General features: G+C 38.8%; 1 long non-coding RNA gene across 1 annotated transcript in view; it reads right to left on the reverse strand.

Moving 5' to 3' along the window:
- Window positions 1-22,112, reverse strand: part of LOC105473966 (uncharacterized) — a 37,862-nt gene that overhangs the window by 6,009 nt on the left and 9,741 nt on the right. Inside the window, exon 3 of the long non-coding RNA XR_982599.3 lies at window positions 17,514-17,613. This is a non-coding gene — a long non-coding RNA (uncharacterized lncRNA). The remainder of the gene's footprint in view (window positions 1-17,513; window positions 17,614-22,112) is intronic.

Genomic DNA, 22,112 nt, shown 5'->3' on the forward strand with positions numbered 1-22,112 from the left:
TGTTTGCTCTTGCTGCTCTATTTCTTTTAATTGTGATGTTAGGGAGTCAATTTGAGATCTTTCCAGCTTTCTGATGTGGGCATTTTGTGCTATAAATTTCCCTCTTAACAGTGCTTTAGCTATGTCCCAGAGATTCTGGTATGTTGTCTCCTTGTTCTCATTGGTTTCAAAGAACTTCTCAATTTCTGCCTTAATCTCGTTATTAACCCAGGAGTCATTTAGGAGCAGGTTGTTCAATTTCCATATAGTTATGTGGTTTTGAGTGAGTTTCTTTATCGAGTTTTAATTTGATTGCACTGTGGTCTGAGAGACTGTTATGATTTCAGTTCTTTTGCATTTGCTGAGGAGTGTTTTACTTCAAATTATGTAGTCGATTTAAAAATAAGTGCCATGTGGCACTGAGAAGAATGTATATTCTGTTGATTTGAGGTGGAGAGTTCTGTAGATATCTACTAGGTCCACTTGTTCCAGAGCTGAGTTCAAGTTCTGAATATCCTTGTTAATTTTCTGACTCATTGATCTGTCTAATATTGACAGTGGAGTGTTAAAGTCTCCCACTATTATTGTGTGGGAGTCTAAGTCTCTTTGTATGTCTCTAAGAACTTGTTTTATGAATCTGGGTGCTCCTGTATTGAGTGCATATATATTTAGGATAGTTAACTCTTCTTGTTGCGTTGATCCCTGTACCATTACGTAATGCCCTTTTTCATCTTTTTTGATCTTTGTTGTTTTAAAGTCTGTTTTGTCAGAGACTAGAATTGCAACCCCAGCTTTTTTTTTTTTCTTTTCATTTGCTCGGTAAATTTTCCTCCATCCCTTTATTTTGAACCTATATATGTCTTTGCACGTGAGATGGGCCTTCTAAATAGAGCATACTGATGGGTCTTGACTCTTTATCCAATTTGCCAGTCTGTGTTTTTTGGGGGCATTTAGCCCATTTACATTTAAAGTTAGTATTGTTACATGTGAATTTGATCCTGTCATTGTGATGCTAGATGGCTATTTTGCACACTAGTTGATGCAGTTTCTTCATGGTGTCGTCGGTCTTTATATTTTTATGTACTTTTGCAGTGCCTGGTACCAGTTTTTCCTTTCCATATTTAGTGCTTCCTTCAGGAGCTCTTGCAAGGCAGGCCTGGTGGTGATTAAATCTCTTAGCATCTGCTTGTCTGGAAAGGATTTTATCTCTCCTTCACTTATGAAGCTTAGTTTGGCTGGATTGAAATTCTGGGTTGAAAAATCTTTCATTGAGAATGTTGAATTTTGGCCCCCACTCTCTTCTGGCTTGTAGGGTTTCTGCTGAGGGATTAGATGTTGGTCTGATGGGCTTCCCTTTGTAGATGGCCTGACTTTTCTCTCTGGCTGCCCTTAGCACTTTTTCCTTCATTTCGACCTTGAAGAATCTGATGATTATGTGTCTTCGGGTTGATCTTCTCGTGAACTATCTTACTGATGTTCTCTGTATTTCCTGAATTTGAATGTTGATCTGTCTTGCTAGGTTGGGGAAGTTCTGCTGGATAATATTCTGAAATGTGTTTTTCATCTTGGTACCATTCCTCCCATCACTTAACCAGTCATAGGTTTGGTCTTCTCACATAGTCCCATATTTCTTTGAGACTTTGTTCATTCCTTATCATTCTTTTTTTTTCTCTAATCTTGTCTGCATGCCTTATTTCAGCAAGGTGGTCTTCAATCTCTGATATCTTTTCTTCTGTTTGTTTGATTGATTCAGCTATTCACGGAGTTCTTGTGCTCTGTTTTTCAGATCCATCAGTTCATTTATGTTCCTCTCTAAACTGATTTTTCTAGTTATCAGTTCCTGTAAGCTTTTATCAAGGTTCTTAGCTTCCTTGCATTGGGTTAGAACATGCTCCCTTAGCTCAGAGGAGTTTTTTATTACCTACCTTCTGAAGCCTACTTCTGTCAATTCTTCAATCTCATTCTCTCTCCAATTTTGTACCCTTGCTGGAGATGTGTTGCAATCATTTGAAGGAGGAGAGGCATACTGGCTTTTGGAATGTTCACTCTTTTTGCACTGGTTTTTCCTCATCTTTGTGGATTTGTCTATCTTTGACTTTTGAGGGTGGTGACCTTTGGATGGGGATTTGTGGTGGGAGTGTGGGGGTTGTTGATGTTTTGTTGTGGCTGCTTTCTGTTTGTTAGTTTGTCTTCTAACAGTCAAGCCTCCTCTTCTGCAGGTCTGCTGCAGTTTGCTGGAGGTTCACTCCAGACCTTGTTTGGCTGGGTATCACCAGTGGAGGCTACAGTACAGCAAAGATTGCTGCCTGCTTCTTCCTCTGAAAGCCTCATTCCAGAGGGGGACCGTCCTGATGCTATCTGGAGCGCTCCTGTATGAGATGTCTGTTGAACCCTGTTGGGAGGTCTCTACCAGTCAGGAGGCATGGGGGTCAGGGACTCACTTGAGGAGGGAGTCTGTCCCTTATTAGAGCTGGTGCATTGTGCTGGGAGAATCCCTTGTCAGGATCAGCCCCTATCTTCAGAGCCAGCAGGCAGGAAAAATTAAGTCTGCCGAAGCTGTGCCCACAGCTGTCCCACCCCCCAGGCCCTCTGTCCTAGGGAGATGAGAGTTTTATCTGTAAGCCCCTGACTAGAGCTGCTGCATTTTCTGCAGAGATTCTCTGGCCAGTGAGGAGAAATCTAAAGAAGCAATCTGTCCACAGATGCTTTGCCACACTGTGGTGAGTTTCGCCCAGTCCAAACTTCCCAGTTTCCTTAGCATTGTCAGGGGGAAGTCACCTACAAAAGCCACAGTAATGGCGATTGCCCCTCCCCCAACTGAGCTTGATCGTCTTAGGTCAACTCCAGGCTGCTGTGCTGGCAGTGAGAATTTCAAGTCAGTGGTTCTTAGCTTGCTGGGCTCCACGGGAGTGGGACCTACCAAGTGAGACCGCTTTGCTCCCTGGCTTTAGCCCCCTTTTCAGGGGAGGGGTGGTTGTCCTGTTGCACTGGAGTTCCAGGCACCACTGGAGTGTGAAAAAACTACTGCAGCTCAGTGCCTGCCCAAACAACTGCCCAGTTTTTTGCTTGAAACCCAGGGCCCTGGTGGTGTTGGCTCATGAGAGAATCTCTTGATGCCTGGATTGCAAAAATCCTGGGAAAAGTGTAGTACCCAGGTGGGTAGCACAGTCCCTCACTGCTTCCCTTGGCTGGGAGAGGGAGGTCCCCCAGCTCCATGCACCACCCTATTTCTGCTTGCTCTTCATGGGTTGCACCCACTGCCTAACCAGTATCAATGAGATGAACTGGGTACCTCAGTTGGAAATCACCCACCTTCTGCATTGGTCTCACTGGGAGCTGCAGACCAGAGCTCTTTCTGTTTGGCCATCTTGGTCCCTCTCCGTTTTAGTTAATTTTAAATGTACAGTTAAATTATTATTGACTATAGTCACTCTGTTGTGTTACCAAATAGTAGGTCTTATTAATTCTTTTTTTTTTTATACTTACCAACCATCTCCTTCTCCCCTTCCACACTCCCCAAACCTTCCCTTCACTATCCTTAGCGGCCTCTGATAATCATTTTTCTATTCTCTGTGTCCATGAGTTCAATTGTTTTGATTTTTAGATCCCACAAATAAGTGAGAACATATAATGTTTGCCTTTTTATGACTGGCTTATTTCACTTAACATAATAATCTTTAATTTCATCTGTATTATTGCAAATGACACAATCTCATTATTTTTTAATGGCTGAAGAGTACATCATGTGTATAAGTAGCACATTTTCTTCATCCATTCATCTGTTGATAGATGCTTAGGTTGCTTCCAAATCCTGGCTATTGCAAACAGTGCTGCAACAACCATAGGAGTGCAGATATCTCTTTGATATATTGATTTCATTTCTTTTGGGTATACACCCAGCAGTGGGATTGCTAGAACATATGGTAGCTTAATTTTTAGTTTTTTGGGGAACCTCCAAACTGTTCTCCATAGTGGTTGTACTAATTTACATTCACACCAACTTGTATGAGACTTCCCTTTTCTCCACATTCTCATCAGCATTCACTATGGCCTGTTGTATTAGTCCATTTTCACGCTGCTGATAAAGACATATTCAATTTACATGGGCAATTTACAAAATAAAGAGGGTTGATGGACTTACAGTTCCACGTGACTAGGGAGGCCTCACAATCATGGTGGAAGGTGAAACGCATGTCTCACATGGCAGCAGACAAGAGAAGAGAGATTGTTCAGGGAAACTCCCATTTTGAAAACCGTTAGATCTCGTGAGACTTATTTGTGTCACAAGAACAGCATGAGAAAGACCCACCCCCATGATTCAATTACCTCCCACCAGATGAGATTTGGGTGGAGACAGAGCCAAACAATATCAGATGTCTTTTGGATATAAACCATTTTAACTGGTTTGAGATGATATCCCATTGTAATTTTCATTTGCAGTTCTTTCATGATCAGTGATGTTGAGCACCTTTTCAAGTGCCTGTTTTCCATTTGTATATCCTCTTTTGAGAAATGTCTTTTCAAATCTTTGCCCATTTTTTTTGTCAGATTATTAGATTTTTTTGTCCTATAGAATTGTTTGAGCTCCTTATATATTCTGGTTATTAATCTTTTGTCAGATGGGTAGAATGCAAATATTTTCTCCCATTCTGTGAGTTGTTTCTTCAATTTGTTAATTGTTTCTTTTGCTGTGCAGAAGTTTTGTAACCTAATGTGATCCCATTTGTCCATTTTTACTTTGGTTGCTTGTGAGGTGTTGCTCAAGAAATTTTTGCCCAAACCAAAGCCCTAGAGATTTTCTTCAATGTTTTTCTATAGTAGTTTCATAGCTTAAGAACTTAGATTAAAGCTTTTAATCCATTTTGATTTGATTTTTTAATATGGCAAGAGATAGGGGCCCAGTTTCATTCTTCTGCATATGGGTATCCAGTTTTCCCAGCACCATTTATTGAAGACACTATCTTTTCTCCAAGGAATGTTCTTGGTACATTTGTTGAAAAATGAGTTCATTGTAGGTGTGTGAATTTGTTTTGGGGTTCTCTATTCTGTTGCATTGGTCTATGTCTCTTTTAAAACCAGTATCATGTTGTTTTGGTTACTATGGCTCTGTAGTATAATTTGAAGACAGGTAATGTGACTCCTTCAGCTTTGTTGTTTTTCCTTAGGATAGCTGTAGCTACTCTGGGTCTTTTGTGTTTCCTTATCAGTTTTAGGGTTTTTTGTTTTTAATTATGCATAGAATGTAATTGGTATTTTGATAGGGATTGTATTAAATATGAAGATTGCTTTGGGTAGTAAAACATCTTAACAATATTGATTCTTCCAATTCATGAACATGGACTATCCTTCCATTGTTTTGTGTTCTTCAATCTCTCATTAGTGTTTTATAGTTTTCATTATAGAGATATTTCTCTTCTTTGGTTAAGTTAGTTGTTAGGTATTTAATTTTGTTGGTGGTTATTGTAAATGACATTACTTTTTAAAATTTTGTAAAAATGTGTTCACTTTTGGCAAATAGAAATGCCAGTATATTTTTTCTATGTTGATTTTGTATGCTACAAGTTTACAGAATTTGTTTATCGGTTATAATAGTTTATTTGTGGAATCTTTAGTTTTTTCCTAATATAAAATTATATCATCTGCAAATAAGAATAATTTGACCTCGTTTCAAATTTGGATGCACTTTAGCTCTTTCTCTTTTATTTTTCTTTCTTTTTTAAAATTATACTTTAAGTTCTAGGGTGCATGTGCACAACATGCAGGTTTGTTACATATACATATACATGTGCCATGTTGGTGTGCTGCACCCATTAACTCATCATCTACAATAGGCATTTCTCTTAATGCCATCCCTCCCCCGTCCCACCACCCCACGACAGGCCCCAGTGTGTGATGTTCCCCACCCGGTGTCCAAGTGTTCTCATTGTTCGATTCCCACCTATGGGTGAGAACATGCAGTGTTTGTTTTTCTGTCCTTGCAATAGTTTGCTCAGAATGATGGTTTCCAGCTTCATCCATGTCCCTACAAAGGACATGAATTCATCCTTTTTTATGGCTGCATAGTATTCCATGGTGTATATGTGACACATTTTCTTAATCCAGTCTATCGGTGATGGACATTTGGGTTGATTCCAAGTCTTTGACATTGTGAATAGTGCTGCAGTAAACATGCGTGTGCATGTGTCTTTATAGTAGCATAACTTATAATCCTTTGGGTATATACCCAGTAATGGGATTGCTGGGACAAATGGTATTTCTGGTTCTAGATCCTTGAGGAATTGCCACACTGTCTTCCACAATGGCTGAACTAGTTTATACTCCCACCAACGGTGTAAAAGTGTTCCTATTTCTCCACATCCTCTCCAGCACCTGTTGTTTCCTGACTTTTTAATGATCACCATTCTAACTGGTAGAATGAGATGGTATCTCATTGTGGTTTTGATTTGCATTTCTCTGATGACCAGTGATGATGAGAATTTTTTCATGTGTCTGTTAGCTGCATAAATGTCTTCTTTTGAGAAGTGTCTGATTATATCCTTCACCCACTTTTTGATGGGGTTGTTTGATTTTTTCTTATCACTTTCTTTAAGTTCTTCGTAGATTCTGGATGTTCGCCCTTTGTCAGATGGGTAGAGTGTAAAAATTTTCTTGCATTCTGTAGGTTACCTATTCACTCTGATAGTAGTTTCTTCTGCTGTGCAGAAGCTCTTTTGTTTGATTAGATCCAATTTGTCTATTTTGGCTTTTGTTGTCATTGCTTTTGTTGTTTTAGTCATGAAGTCCTTGCCCATGCCTATGGCCTGAAGGGTATTGCCTAGGTTTTCTTCTAGGGTTTTTATGGTTCCTAGGTCTAACATTTAAGTCTTTAATCCATCTTGAATTAATTTTTTATAAGGTGTAAGTAAGGGATCCAGTTTCAGCTTCCTACATGTGTCTAACCAGTTTTCCAAGCACCATTTATTAAATAGGTCCTTTCTCCATTTCTTGTTTTTGTCAGGTTTGTCAAAGATCAGATGGTTGTAGATGTGTGGTATTATTTCTGAGGGCTCTGTTCTGTTCCATTGTTCTATATCTTTGTTTTGGTACCAGTACCATGCTGTTTTGGTTGCTATTGCCTTGTCATATAGTTTGAAGTCAGGTAGCGTGATGCCTCCAGCTCTGTTCTTTTTGCTTAGGATTGTCTTGGCAATGCGGACTCTTTTTTGTTTCCATATGAACTTTAAAGTAGTTTTTTCCAATTCTGTGAAGAAAGTCATTGTTAGCTTGATGGGGATGGCTTTGAATCTATAAATTACCTTGGGCATTATGGTCATTTTCACGATATTGATTCTTCCTATCCATGAGCATGGAATGTCCTTCCACTTGTTTGTGTCCTCTTTCATTTGTTTGAGCAGTGGTTTGTAGTTCTCCTTGAAGAGGTCCTTCACATCCATTGTAAGTTGGATTCCTAGGTATTTTATTCTCTTTGAAGCAATTGTGAATGGGAGTTCCTTCATGATTTGGCTCTCTGTTTGTCTGTTACAGGTTTATAGGAATGCATGTGATTTTTGCACATTGGTTTTGTTTCCTGAGACTTTGCTGTATTTGCTTGTCAGCTTAAGGAGATTTTGGGCTGAGACGATGGGGTTTTCTAAATATACAATCATGTCATCTGCAAACAGGGACAATTTGACTTCTGCTTTTCCTAATTGAACAGCTTCATTTCTTTCTCCTGCCTGATTGCCCTGGCCAGAACTTCCAACACTGTGTTAAATAGGAGTGGTGAGAGAGGGCATTCCTGTCTTGTGCCAGTTTTCAAAGGGAATGCTTCCAGTTTTTGCCCATTCAGTATGATATTTGCTGTGGGTTTGTCATAAATAGCTCTTATTATTTTGAGATATGTCCTATCAATACTTAGTTTATTGAGAGTTTTTATCATGAAGGGCTGTTGAATTTTATCGAAGGCCTTTTCTGCATCTATTGAGATAATCATGTGGTTTTTGTCTTTGGTTCTGTTTATATGATGGATTATGTTTATTGATTTGCATATGTTGAATCAGCCTTGCATCCCAGGGATGAAGCCAACTTGATTGTGGTGGATAAGCTTTTTGATGTGCTGCTGTATTTGGTTTGCCAGTATATTATCGAGGATTTTTGCATCGATGTTCATCAGGGATATTGGTCAAAATTCTCTTTTTTTATTATGTCTCTTCCAGGCTTTGGTATCAGGATGATGCTGGCCTCATAAAATGAGTTAGGGAGGATTCCCTCTTTTTCTATTGATTGGAATAGTTTCAGAAGGAATGGTATCGGCTCCTCTTTGTACCTCTGGTAGAATTCAGCTGTGAATCTGTCTTGTCCTCGACTGTTTTTGGTTGGTAGGCTGTTAATTATTGCCTCAATTTCAGAGCCTGTTATTGGTCTATTCAGGGATTCAACTTCTTCCTGGGTTAGTCTTGGGATGGTGTGTGTGTCCAGGAATTTATCCATTTCTTCTAAATTTTCTAGTTTATTTGCATAGAGGTGTTTATAGTATTCTCTGATGATTGTTTGTATTTCTGTGGTATCAGTGATGATATCCCCTTTATCATTTTTTATTGCATCTATTTGATTCTTCTCTCTTTTCTTCTTTATTAGTCTTCTATCTCCTTCAGTTCTGCTCTGATCCTAGTTATTTCTTGCCTTCTGCTAGCTTTGGAATGTTTTTGCTCTTGCTTCTCTAGTTCTTTTAATTGTGATGTTAGGGTGTCAATTTTAGATCTTTCCTGCCTTCTCTTCTGGGTATTTAGTGCTATAAGTTTCCCTCTACACATTGCTTTAAATGTGTCCCAAAGATTCTGGTATGTTGTGTCATTGTTCTCATTGGTTTCAAAGAACATCTTTATTTCTGCCTTCATTTCGTTATTTACCCAGTAGTCATTCAGGAGCAGGTTGTTCAGTTTCCATGTAGTTGTGTGGTTTTGAGTGAGTTTCTTAATCCTGAGTTCTAGTTTGATTGCACTGTGGTCTGATAGACAGTTTGTTATAATTTCTTTTCTTTTACATTTGCTGAGCAGTGCTTTACTTCCAACGATGTCAGTTTTGGAATAAGTGTGATGTGGTGCTGAGAGGAGTGTATATTCTGTTGATTTGGGGTGGAGAGTTCTGTAGATGTCTATTAGGTCTGCTTGGTGCAGAGCTGAGTTCAAGTCTTGGATATCCTTGTTAACTTTCTGTCTCGTTGATCTGTCTAATGTTGACAGTGGGGTGTTGAAGTCTCCCATTATTATTGTATGGGAGTCTAAGTCTCTTTGTAAGTCTCTAAGGACTTGCTTTATGAATCTAGGTGCTCCTGTATTGGGTGCATATATATTTAGGTTAGTTAGCTCTTCTTGTTGAATTGATCCCTTTACCATTATGTAGTGGCCGTCTTTGTCTCTTTTGATCTTTGTTGGTTGAAAGTCTGTTTTATCAGAGACTAGGTTTGCAACCCCTGCTTTTTTTAGCTTTCCATTTGCTTGGTAGATCTTCCTCCATCCCTTTATTTTGAGCCTATGTGTGTCTCCACACATGAGATGAGTCTCCTGAACACAGCACACTGATGGGTCTTGACTCTTTATCCAACTTGCCAGTCTGTGTCTTTTAATTGGGGTATTTAGCCCATTTACATTTAAGGGTAATATTGTTATGTGTGAATTTTATCCTGTCATTACGATGTTAGCTGGCTATTTTGCTCATTAAGTGATGCAGTTTCTTCCTAGCATTGATGGTCTTTACAATTTGGCATGTTATTGCAGTGGCTGTTACCAGTTGTTCCTTTCCATGTTTAGTGCTTCCTTCAGGAGCTCTTGTAAGGCAGGACTGGTGGTGACAAAATCTCTCAGTATTTGCTTGTCTATAAAGGCTTTTATTTCTCCTTCACTCATGAAGCTTAGTTTGGCTGGATATGAAATTCTGGGTTTAAAATTCTTTTCTTTAAGAATGTTGAATATTGGCCCCCACTCTCTTCTGACTTGTAGAGTTTCTGCTGAGAGATCCGCTGTTAGTCTGATGGACTTCCCTTTGCGGGTAACCCAATGTTTCTCTCTGACTGCCATTAACATTTTTTCCTTCATTTCAACCTTGGTGAATCTGACAATTATGTGTCTTGGGGTTGCTCTTCTCTAGGAGTATCTTTGTGGCATTCTCTGTATTTATTGAATTTGAATGTTGGCCTGCCTTGCTAATTTGGGGAAGTTCTCCTGGATAATATCCTGAAGAGTATTTTACAACTTGGTTCCATTCTCCCCGTCACTTTCAGGTACACCAAACAGACGTAGATTTGGTCTTTTCACATAGTGTCATATTTCTTGGAGGCTTTGTTCATTTCATTTTACTTTTTTTTCTCTAAACTTCTCTTTTCACTTCTTTTCATTCACTTGATCTTCAATCACTGATACCCTTTCTTGCAGTTGATCGAATCAGCTGCCGCAGCTTGTGCATGCATCACATAGTTCTCGTGCCGTGTTTTTCAGCTCCATCAGGTCATTTAAGGTCTTCTCTACACTGTTTATTCTAGTTAGCCATTCATCTAATCTTTTTTCAAGGCTTTTAGCTTCTTTGCAATGGGTTTAAACATTCTCCTTTAACTCTGAGAAATTTATTATTACCGATCTTTTGAAGCCTACTTCCATCAACTTGTCAAAGTCATTCTCCATTCAGCTTTGTTTCATTGCTGGCAAGGAGCTGAATTCCTTTGGAGGATGCACTCTGGTTTTTAGAATTTTCAGTTTTTCTGCTCTTGTTTCTCCCCATCTTTGTGGTTTTATCTACCTTTACTCTTTGACGATGGTGCCCTACGGATGGGGCTTTGGTGTGGATATCCTTTTTGTTGATGGTGATGCTATTCCTTTCTGTTTTAGTTTTCCTTCTAGCAGTCAGGACCCTCAGCTTCAGGTCTGTTGGAGTTTGCTGGAGGTCCACTCCAGACCCTGTTTGCTTGGGTATCACTAGCAGAGGCTGCAGAACAGCAACTATTGCAGAACAGCAAATGTTGCTGCCTGATTTTTCCTCTGGAAGCTTCATCTCAGAGGGGCACCTGGCTGTATGAGGTGCCAATTGGTCCCTACTAGGAGGTGTCTCCCAGTTAGGCTACTCAGGGGTCAGGGACCCACTTAAAGGCAGTCTGTCTGTTCTTAGATCTCAAACTCCACGCTGGGACAACCACTACTCTCTTTAAAGCTTTCAGACAGGGATGTTTAAGTCTGCAGAAGTTTCTGCTGCCTTTTGTTCAACTATGCCCTGCCCCCAGAGGTGGAGTCTACAGAGGCAAGCAGGCCTCCTTGAGCTGCAGGGCTCCACCCAGTCCAGTTTGTTTGCTTACTCAAGCCTCAGTAATGGCGGATTCCCCTCCCTCAGCCTCATTGCCGCCTCACAGTTCGATCTTGGACTGCTGTGCTAGCAGTGAGCAAGGCTCTGTGGGCATGGGATCCTCCAAACCAGGCACGGGATATAATCTCCTGGTGTGCCTTTTGCTAAGACCATTGGAAAAGTGCAATATTAGGGTGGGGGTGTTCTGATTTTCCAGATACCATCTTTCATGGCTTCCCTTGGCTAGAAAGGGAATTCCCCGACCCCTTGGGCTTCCCGGGTGAGGCAATGCCCCACCCTGCTTTAGCTTGCACTCTGTGGGCTGCACCACTTTCCAACAAGTCCCAGTGAAATGAACCCGGTACCTCAGTTGGAAATGCAGAAATCACCCATCTTCTGTGTTGCTTATGCTGGGAGCTGTAGACTGGAGCTGTTCCTATTTGGCCATCTTGGATCTCTCTATTTCTTTCTCTTTTCTGATTGCTCTAGTTAGGGCTTTGAGTATTCTGTTGAATAATAGTGGTGAAAATGGGCATCCTTGTCATGTTCCAAATCTTAGAGAAAAGACTTTCATTTCTTCCCTATTCAGTATGATACTAGCTGTGGATATGTTTTATATGGCTTTTATTATGTTAAGGTATGTTCTATCTATTCCCAGTTTTTTGAGAATTATTATTATGAAGGGATGTTGAATTTTATCACATGCTATTTCAACATCAATTGAAATGATCATATAGTTTGTATCCTTCATTCTGTTGATGTGATGTATCACATTGAATGATTTGCACATGTTGAATCATCCTTGCAACCTGGATATACATCCCATTTGGTGATGATGAATGATTTTTTTAATGTATCATTGAATTCACTTTGCTAGTATTTTGCTGAGAATTTTTGCATCAATATTTATCAGATACTGACCTGTAGTTTTCTTTATTTTTGATATATTTTTCTTTTCGGTATCAGGTAATTCTGGTACCGAATCAAGGTAATTCTGGCCTTGTAGGATGAGTTTGTAAGTAGTCCCTCCTCTTCTATTTGTCAGAACAGTTTGAGTATGATTGGTATTAGTTTTTCTTTAAATGTTTCGTAGAATTCAGCAGTGAAGCTATCAGGTCCCAGGCTTTTCTCTACTGGGAGAATTTTTATTATGGCTTAAATCTCATTACTTATTATTGGTCTATTCAGGTTTTGGATTTCTTCCTCGTTCAATCTTGGTAGGTTGTATGTTTCTAAGAAATTTTCCATTTCTTCTAGATTTTCCAATTTATTGGCAGATGGTTGCTCATAGTAACCACTAACGGTCATTTGAATTTTTGCAGTATCAGTTGTGGTGTCTACTTTTTCATCTCTGATTTTATTTATTTGGATATTCTCTCTTTTTTTCTTAGTCAGTCTGGCCAAACATTTTCCAATTTTGCTTAACTTTTGAAAAACCAACTTTTTGTTTCGTTGATCTTTTGTATTGTTTTCTTCATTCAGTTTAATTTGTTTCTTCTCTGATCTTTATTGTTTCTTTTATTCTATTAAGTTTGGATTTGGTTTGCTCTTGTTCTTCTCTTTCTTTAAGATGCATTGTTAGGTTGTTTATTTGAAGTTGTTCTTCTTTATTTGATGTAGGCACTTACAGCTATAAACGTCCTTCTTTGTACTGCTTTTGCTGTATCTCATAGATTTTGGTATGTGTGTTTTCATTATCATTTGTTTCAAGAAATTTTTCAGTGTTCTTCTCAATTTATTCATTGACTCACTGGTCACTCAGGAGCATATTGTCTAATTTTCATGTGTTTCTATAGTTTCCAAAATTCTTCTTGTTGCTGGTTTCTAGTTTTAGTCCATTGTAGTCAAAGAAAATGTTTGATAATATTTTAATTTTTAAAATGTCTTAAGACTTGTTTTTTTTAACCTAACATATGGTCTATCCTTGAGAATGACTCATGCTGAGGCGAGAAATGTGTATTCTGCAGCCACTGGATGAAATATTCTGTAAATATATATTTTGTCCATTTTGTCTACAGTGCAGATTAAGTCCAATTTTTTGTGTTAATTTTTTGTCTGGAAGATCTGCTCAGTGGGGTGTTGAAGTCTCCAGCTATTATTGTATTGGAGTCTATCTCTCTCTTTAGTTCTAAAAATATTTTCTTTATACGCATGTGTGCTCCAGTGTTGGGTACATATATATTTAAAATTGTTATGTCCTCTTGCTGATTTGACCCCTTTATCACTACACAGTGAAATTTATTGTCTCTTCTTATAGTTTTGTGTTGAAATCTATTGTATCTGATTTCAATCTATTGTATAGCTACTCCTGCCCTTTTCTGATTTTCATTGGCACTAAATATATTTTTCCATCTGTTTATTTTCAGTCTATATGTGTCTTTATGTGTGAAGTGTGTTTCTTTTTGGCAACAAATTAATGGTTCCTTTTAAAAAATCCATTCAGCCACTCTATGTCTTTTTAAAAAATAGGTAATTCTGTATTTTTAAATTTTTTTTATTTCCATAGGTTTTTGAGGAGCAGGTGGTATTTGGTTACATGAGTAAATTCTTTAGTGGTGATTTGTTAGACTTTGGTGCACACATCATGCAAGCAATATATATGAACTCAATTTGTAGTCTTTTATTTCTCACCCACCTTCCAACTTTTCCCCAATCCCCCAAAGTCATTGTATCATTCTTATGCCTTTGCTTCCTCATAGCTTAGCTCCTACTTATGAGTGAGAACATACAATGTTTGGTTTTCCATTCATGAGTTACTTCACTTAGAATAATAGTGTCCAATTACAACCAGGTTGCTGTGAATGCCATTAATTGATTCCTTTTTATGGCTAAGTTGTATTCCATAATATATGCCACTTTTTTATTCATTCATTGATTGATGGGCATTTGGGCTGATTTAACATACGCAAGTCAATAAATGTGGTACACCACATAAACAGAATTAAAAACAAAAATCACCTGATCATCTTAACAGATGCAGAAAAGCATTTGACAAAGTCAAGTATCCCTTTAGCATTAAAACCCTCAGCAAAATCGGCATACAAGGGACATACCTCAGAGTAATAAAAGCCATCTATTACAAACCCACAGCCAACATAATACTTAATGGGGAAAAGTTGAAATAATTCCCTCTGAGTACTGAAACAAGACAAAGGTGCCCACTCTTACCACTTCTATTCAACATAGTACTCCTGGAGGTCCTAACCAGAGCAATCAGACAAGGGAAAGAAATAAAGGACATTCAAATCAGTAAACAGAAGTCAAACTGTTGCTGTTTGCTGATATGATTGTATCATGTAGAAAACCCTAAGACTCCCCCCACAAAAGCTCCTAGAACTGATAAAAGAATTCAGCAAAGTTTCAGGAAACAAAATTAATGTACACAAATCAGTAGCTCTGCTATACACCAACAGTGACCAAGCTGAGAATCAAATCAAGAACTCAACCCATTTTACAATAGCTGCACCAAAATTAAAACACTAATGAATACACCTAACTAAGGAGATGAAAGACCTCTGCAAGGAAAACTACAAAACACTGCTGAAAGAAATCATAGATGACACAAACAAATGGAAACACATCCCATGCTCACAGATGGCTAGAATCAATATTGTGAAAATGACCACACTGCCAAAAGCTATCTACAAATTCAATGTAATTTCCATAGAAATTTCACCATTATTCTTCTCAGAACTAGAAAAAGCAATTCTAAAATTCATATGGAAACAAAACAGAGCCCAAACAGCCAAAGAAAGACTAAGCAAAAAGAACAAATCTGGAGGCATCACGTTACCTGATTTCAAACTATACTATAAGGCCATAGTCATCAAAACAGTATGGACCCGATATAAAAATAGGAACACATGACCAGTGGAACAGCATAGAGAATCCAAAACTAAATCCAAATACCTGCAGCCAACTGATTTTTGACAAAGAAAGAAAAATATAGAGTATGGAAAGGATACTCTGTTCAACAAATGGTTCTGGGATAATTGGAAAGCCACATGTAGGAGAATAAAACTGGATCCTCATCTCTCACCTTATACAAAAATAAGCTTAAGGGGAGTCAAGGACTTAAGCCTAAGACCTGAAACTATAAAAATTCTAGAAGACAACATTAAAAATCTCTTCTAGACATTGGCTTAGGCAAAAATGTTATGACTAAGAACCCAAAAGCAAATGCAACCAAAACAAAGATAAATAAGTGGGATTTAATTAAACTAAAGAGTTTCTGCATGGCAAAAGTAACAGTCAGCAGAGTAAACAGACAACTGACAGAGTGAGAGAAAATCTTCATAATCTATACGTCTAACAAAGGACTAATATCCCGAATTTACAAGGAGCTCAAGCAAATTAGGAAGAAAACAAACAAACAAACAAAAAAACAATCCTATCAAAAAGTAGGCTAAAAACATGAATAGACAATTCTCAAAAGAAGATATAAAAATGGCCCACAAACATATTTAAAATGCTCAAAATAACTAATCATCAGGGAAATGCAAATTAAAACCACAATACGATACCACCTTACTCCTACAAGAATGGCTCTTATCAAAAAATAAAAAAACAATAGATGTTGGGGTGGATATGGTGAAAGGGGAACACTGTTATATTGCTGGTAGGAGTGTAAACTAATACAACTACTATGGAAAACAGTGTGGAGATTCCTTAGGGAAGTAAAGGTAGAACTATCATTTGATCCAGTAATCCCACCACTGGGTCCCACCTAGAGGAAACAAAGTCATTATATGAAAAGACATACTTGCACATGCATGTTTATAGCACAATTTGCAATTCCACTCTATTTCTTTTGATCGAAAGAGTTTAGTCCATTGACATTCAATGTTATTATCGATAAGTTAGGACTTACTCCTGTCATTTTGTTATTTCTTTTCTGGTTGTTTTGTTGTCTTCTCTCCCTTCCTTCTTTCTTTCTTTCCTGCCTTCTTTTTAGTCAATGTGATTTTCTCACATGATATGATTTAGTTTATTGATTTTTTTGTATATTAATTACATGTTTTTGGTTTGAGGTTAGCACGAGTATTGAAAATACTATCTTATAACCTATTATTTTAACCTGAAAACAACTTAAAACTGTTTGTATAAACAACAAGCAAAAGGAAAACTAATAAAAACTCTACACCTCTACTTTCCCCCCACTTTTTAACTTTTTGTTGTTTTTATTTATATCTTATTGTACTGTCTATTTCTTGAAAAGTTGTTGTAGTTACTGTTTTTGTTTGCTTCTTTCTTTAATTTTTACACTTAGGACAGGAGCAGTTTACACATCACTGTTACAGTGTTATATAATTCTGTTTGTTTGTGTACCTACTATTACTATTATAGTCAGTTTTGTATTTTCAAGTGATTACTTATTTCTCTTTAACACCCTATCCTTTCTGATTTAAGTACTCCCCTTAACATTTCTTTCAGGACATGTCTGGTGTTGATAAAATTCCTCAACTTTTATTTGTCTGGGAAAATATTTATTTCTGCTTCGTGTTTGAAGAATATGTCCATTGAATATACTATGCTAGGGTAAAGCTTTTATTTTTTCCCTTCAGAGCTTTAAATATGTCATGCTACTCTCTCCTGGCCTGGAAAGCTTCCACTCAAAAACCTGCTGCCAGATGTACTGGAGCTCCATTATAAGTTATTTGTTTCTTTTCCCTTGATGCTTTTAGGATTCTTTCTTTATCCTTGATCTTTGGGAGTTTGATTATTAAATGCCTTGAGGTAGTCTTTGGGTTAAATCTCCACGTGTTCTGAAACTTTCTTGTACTTGATTATTTATATCTTTCTCTAGGTTTGAAAAATTCTCTGTAATCCCTTTGAATAAATTCTCTACGTCTGTCTTTTTCTCTACCTCCTCTTTAAAGCCAATAACTTTCAGATTTGCCCTTTTGAGGCTACTTTCTACATTCTGGAGGCATGCTTCCTTCTTTTTTAGTCTCCTCTCATTGTAGATTTTCAAACCACCTATCGTCAAGCTCACTAATTCTTTCTTCTGCTTGATCAATTTTGCCATTAAAAGACTTTGATATGTTCTTCAGCATGCCAGTTTTCTTTCTCAGCTCCAGAATTACTGCTTGATTCTTTCTAATTATTTCAAAGTCTTTGTTAAATTTATTTAGAAGAATTCTGAATTTCTTCTCTGTGTTATCTTGAATTTCTTAGAGTTTCCTAAAAATAGCTATTTTGAGTTCTGTCTATTAAAGGTCACATACCTCTGTTTCTCCAGGTTTGGTCCTTGGTGGCTTATTTAGTTCATTCGGTGAAGTCATGTTTCTCTGGATTGTCTTGATACTTGTAGATGTTCATCTGTGTCTGGGCATTGAAGAGTTAGGTATTTATTATTGTCATCACAGTCTGGGCTTTTTTATACTAATTCTTCTTGGGAAGGCTTTCCAGGTATTCAAAAGGACTTGGATGTTGTTATCTAAGCTATATCTGCTTTAGGGGGCACCCCAAGCCCAGTCACATCATGGTTCTTTTAGACTCTTAGAGGTACTGCCTTGATGGTCTTAGATAAGATCTGGGAGAATTCTCTGCATTACCAGAGACTCTTGTTCTCTTCCCTTACTTTCCCTATAACAAAAAGAGTTGTTCTCTGCATTTTGGACCACCTGAAGCTGGGGGTGGAGTGACACAAGCACCTCTGTGGCTACCACCACTGTGACTGTACTAGGTCAGTCTTGAAGCTAGCACAACATTGGGTCTCACCCAAGGCCTGCTGTATCTACTCCCTGGCTACTTCCTCTGTTTACTCACGGCCCTGGGGCTCTACAATCAGTAGATGGTTAAGCCAGCCAGGCCTATGCCCTTCCCTCCAGGGTGGCTATATTCCCCAGGTCTCAGGCAGGTCCAGAGGTGCTGGGAGCCAGGGACTGGACTAAAAAATCTTAGAAGTCTATGTGGTGCTCTATTGTACTGTAGCTGAGCAGGCACTCAATCCACAAAGCACAGTCTTTCCCAGTCTTCTCTCTCCTTTCTAAAGGCAGAGGAGCCTCACCCCATGGCCACCACTACCACAGGACCACAAGGAGTACTACCAGACTACCATTTATTTTCCCTTGAGACCCAAGGGCTCTTCAGTCAGCTTGTGATTAATGCTGCTTGGCCTGGAACTAGGCCTTCAGGGCAGTGGGCTTCCCTCTGGCCCGGGGTAGGTCCAGAAATTCTGTTCAAAAGCCAAGTCCTGGAATCAGGATACCCAACAGCCTGCTTGGTGTGCTACCCTGGTATGGTTGAGCTGGTACCTAAGGTGCAAGTCAAAGTGCCCTTTACTTTTCCCTCTGCTTTTCTCAAGCAAAAGAAGTCTCACCCTGAAGCCAAAACAGCTGAAAATGTGCTCTCACTTGAAGCTAGCACAACTCAAGGTTTTACCAAAGGCCCTCAATGTAGTACTTGGGTATCACTGCTGGTTATTCAGGGCCCAACGGCTCTTCAGTTAGTAGGTGATGAATGCTGCCAGAATTGGATTCTTCCCTTCAAGGCAGTGGTTTCCCTTCTGGCCCAAGGGATGTGTAGAAATGTCATCTGGGAGTTAGGGCTTGGAAAGGGGGTCTCATCACTCTGACCAGTGCTCTATTCTGCTGTTAGCTGAACTGGTATCCAAGATGCAAGACAAAGTCCTCCCCACTCTTCCCTCTCCTCTCCTCAAGCAGAAGGAAAGGGTCTCTTTTGGAGCTGTGAGCTGTACAGCCTGTAGTTAGGATAAGGGTGACACCAGCATTTCTTTTGCCACCTCTGCTGGTGTCTCAGTAGGTCGTGTGCCATCCCTACAGTCTACTAGCTCTGGGCCCAGTTCAGTACTAGGACTTGCCTAAAAATATCAGAGTTTATGGAAGTAGTCCATCTGCCAATTTTATTTACAGCACCAAAGCACTTTAGCCTGAGGTGGCGAGACTTGTGGGAACCCAGGTTCTGACAGTTGGGATCAGTGATTCCCCTGTGATTTGAGTTAATTTAAATACTCCCTCCATGGGCAGGCAACAGCTGAGTTTGGTCTGGTTTTTCTTTCTGCTCTAACAGGACAGCACTGAATTCAATGTCTCACAATTGTTCATGCCCTTCCACGCTCCAGCCCAGAGAAATGCTCTCTGTGCCATACTGCCACTGCGGGGGGTTGGGGGTAAGGTGGCATCAGCAAGTCAAGACTGATTTTTCTACATCTTCAGTGCCTCTTTCAGTGATATGAAGTTAAAACCAAGTACTCTGAGTGGTCACCTGATTTTTGGTTTGTTTGGAGGTACATTTTTTTGTGTGTAGATAGTTGTTAAATTACTGTCCTTGCTTTGGGGGATGATTGGTGGAGCCTTCTAGTCTGCCATCTTGTTCTGCTTACCTCCAAATTATAAAATAATGTTTAAATAACAGACCAAAATATGCAATCTTTGAACTATTTTTAAAATTGAGATTATTGATTTATACCTACGGTTAAATTTACAGTTTGATTTTATAAACATGGGCTCCTTTCTTATCTTCCATGCCACATAGCACTTTTAATCAGTGTTTCACAAGCAAGACATGTGCCTATGCATCTGCCACAGAAAATCTGTGGTTCACACGTCTTTATGAAAGTCTCATTAAACCTTTTCTAACACTGTATTATCTTAATAAATTGTTTTACTTATGATAATTCCACATAGATATTAATCTCCTATTCAATTCCCAAGGTATATGCAAAACTTATATAAATTATGACTTTTTTCTAAATTTAGAAACATAGCAAAAGCCACTTCTAAGAAACAATAAAGAAGTTGTACTGAGAGCACTAATTAGGAACACTGGGAGGTCATTTTGAGTCTTTTACATCAGACAAGTAGAATACATTAAAATTAATGTGATAGAAAATACTCACTGGTATGTCACCCATTAACTCATTTGGAACACACTAAACTAAACCCTCCTGGCTCTTTCAGCCCTTGCTTCAGGAAGGGTAGGCACTTAGGAGGGAGACTGCCTCACTTCCTGGGCCTTCTAAAGACCTGAAGTCACAGCCTGGTCATCAGATACCACCTGCTCCTTCTAACTGCCTCTGACTCCCTGCTTTCAATCTGGGGTGAGTGCATGCTAGAGGCAACAAGTTCATTATGGGACAGCATGGTTTCTTCTGTTTTGTGGGAGATAATCATCATTAAGTTGGTTATGAAATGTTCATCAAGCATGTCTTTTGGTTTTGTAGCAAAAACAACTCAATCAAGAAAGCTTTCTAGTAATTTAATAGGGCTAAGTCTATAGTAAAACTCCCTTTTCCATTTTTTAAAAATAAACACTTTATTTTAGAATAGCTTTACATTTATAGAAAAATTGAGGAGATTGTAGAGTTCCTATTAATCACATACACAGTTCCCCTATTATTAATATTTTACAGTTGTCACAATTAATAAACCAATATTGGTACTTACTACATTAACTTTTTCCAGTTTCCTTAGTGTTTACCTCATCCTTTTTCTGTTCCAGGATCCCTTCTGGAATATCATATTACATTTAGTCATCATGTCTCCTTAGGATCTTCTTGACTCTGAGTCTCATAGTCTCTGTTTCTTATGACAGTTTTATGACAGTTTTGAGGGGTACTGGTCATGTGTTTTGTAGAACCACCCTCCCTCAGTTGGGGTGTGTCTGATGCTTTTCTTAGTTAGATAGGGGTTTGGATTTTGGAGATTGCGACCGTGGAGGTAAAGTACCATCTCATGACCTCATGTCAAGAATACACACTGTCAACATGACTTTTTATTGTTGATGTCGACCTTGATCACCTGGCTGAAGTCATATTTGTCAGATTTCTCCACTATCAAGTGACTCTTTTAGCCCCCTTCCATACTGTCCTCTTTGAAAGATAGTCACTATGTGCAGCCCACACTTAAGGAGGGGAGAGTTATCCTCCACCTTTCTGAGGACAGAAATTGTGTCAGCATTCTCATGCTGCTAATAAAACATACCCAAGACTGGGTGATATATAAAGGAAAGAGGTTTAATGGACTCACAGTTCAGCATGGCTGGGGAAGCCTCATAACCATGATGGAAGGCAAAGGAGAAGCAAAAACATGTCTTACATGGCAGCAGACAGGAGGTCTTGTGCAGCAGACCTCCCATTTATAAAACCATCAGCTCTTATGAGACTATTCACTACCACAAGAACAGTATGGGGGAAACTGCCCCCATGATTCAATTATGTCCACCTGGCCCTGCTCTTGATATGTGGGGATTATTACAGTTCAAGGTGTGATTTGGGTAGGGATACAGCCAAACCATATCAGATATTTATTTACATTATTTGCAAATCATCTCCTTGGGAGATTCATTTTTGTTTTAATCTGCAATTTTCAATTAATATTTAAAGGTGAAGTAAGACAATATAGGAAGGAGACTTGGTTCTGGCAGATGAGAGACATGGTAATTAGGATCCCAATGAACCTCACATGTTTGTGCATATCCCCTCCCCTGCCTTCTTGTCTCCCTCAACAAGCTGACCCAAATCAGTAGCAGAAAGGGGGACACCTCGTAACCTAGACAACCAGGCAAAATGCCTAACCATAAAAGGAAGAACCTAACCATTTATCTCCTGGAGTAATGTCTTCCAAGGTTGCTAACGTGCGACTCTGCCATTCCTGATAAGAACCTCACCAGATCCAGCTGATTGGGGACAAGATGGACTTCAGTTCTGACCTTTCACCGACTTTTGTTTAACCTTTCATTTACTTTTTTCTCATTATAATCTCATTGTAATACTAAAATCTCTGCCCAAGACAGGTCCTATCTGCCATTTTCTGTATGTGCAACACATGTTATGGCATGACAATTCCTATTCAGGTACAAAG

Source organism: Macaca nemestrina, chromosome 11 (genome assembly GCF_043159975.1).
Source record: "Macaca nemestrina isolate mMacNem1 chromosome 11, mMacNem.hap1, whole genome shotgun sequence".
NCBI classification, from domain to species: Eukaryota; Metazoa; Chordata; class Mammalia; order Primates; family Cercopithecidae; genus Macaca; species Macaca nemestrina.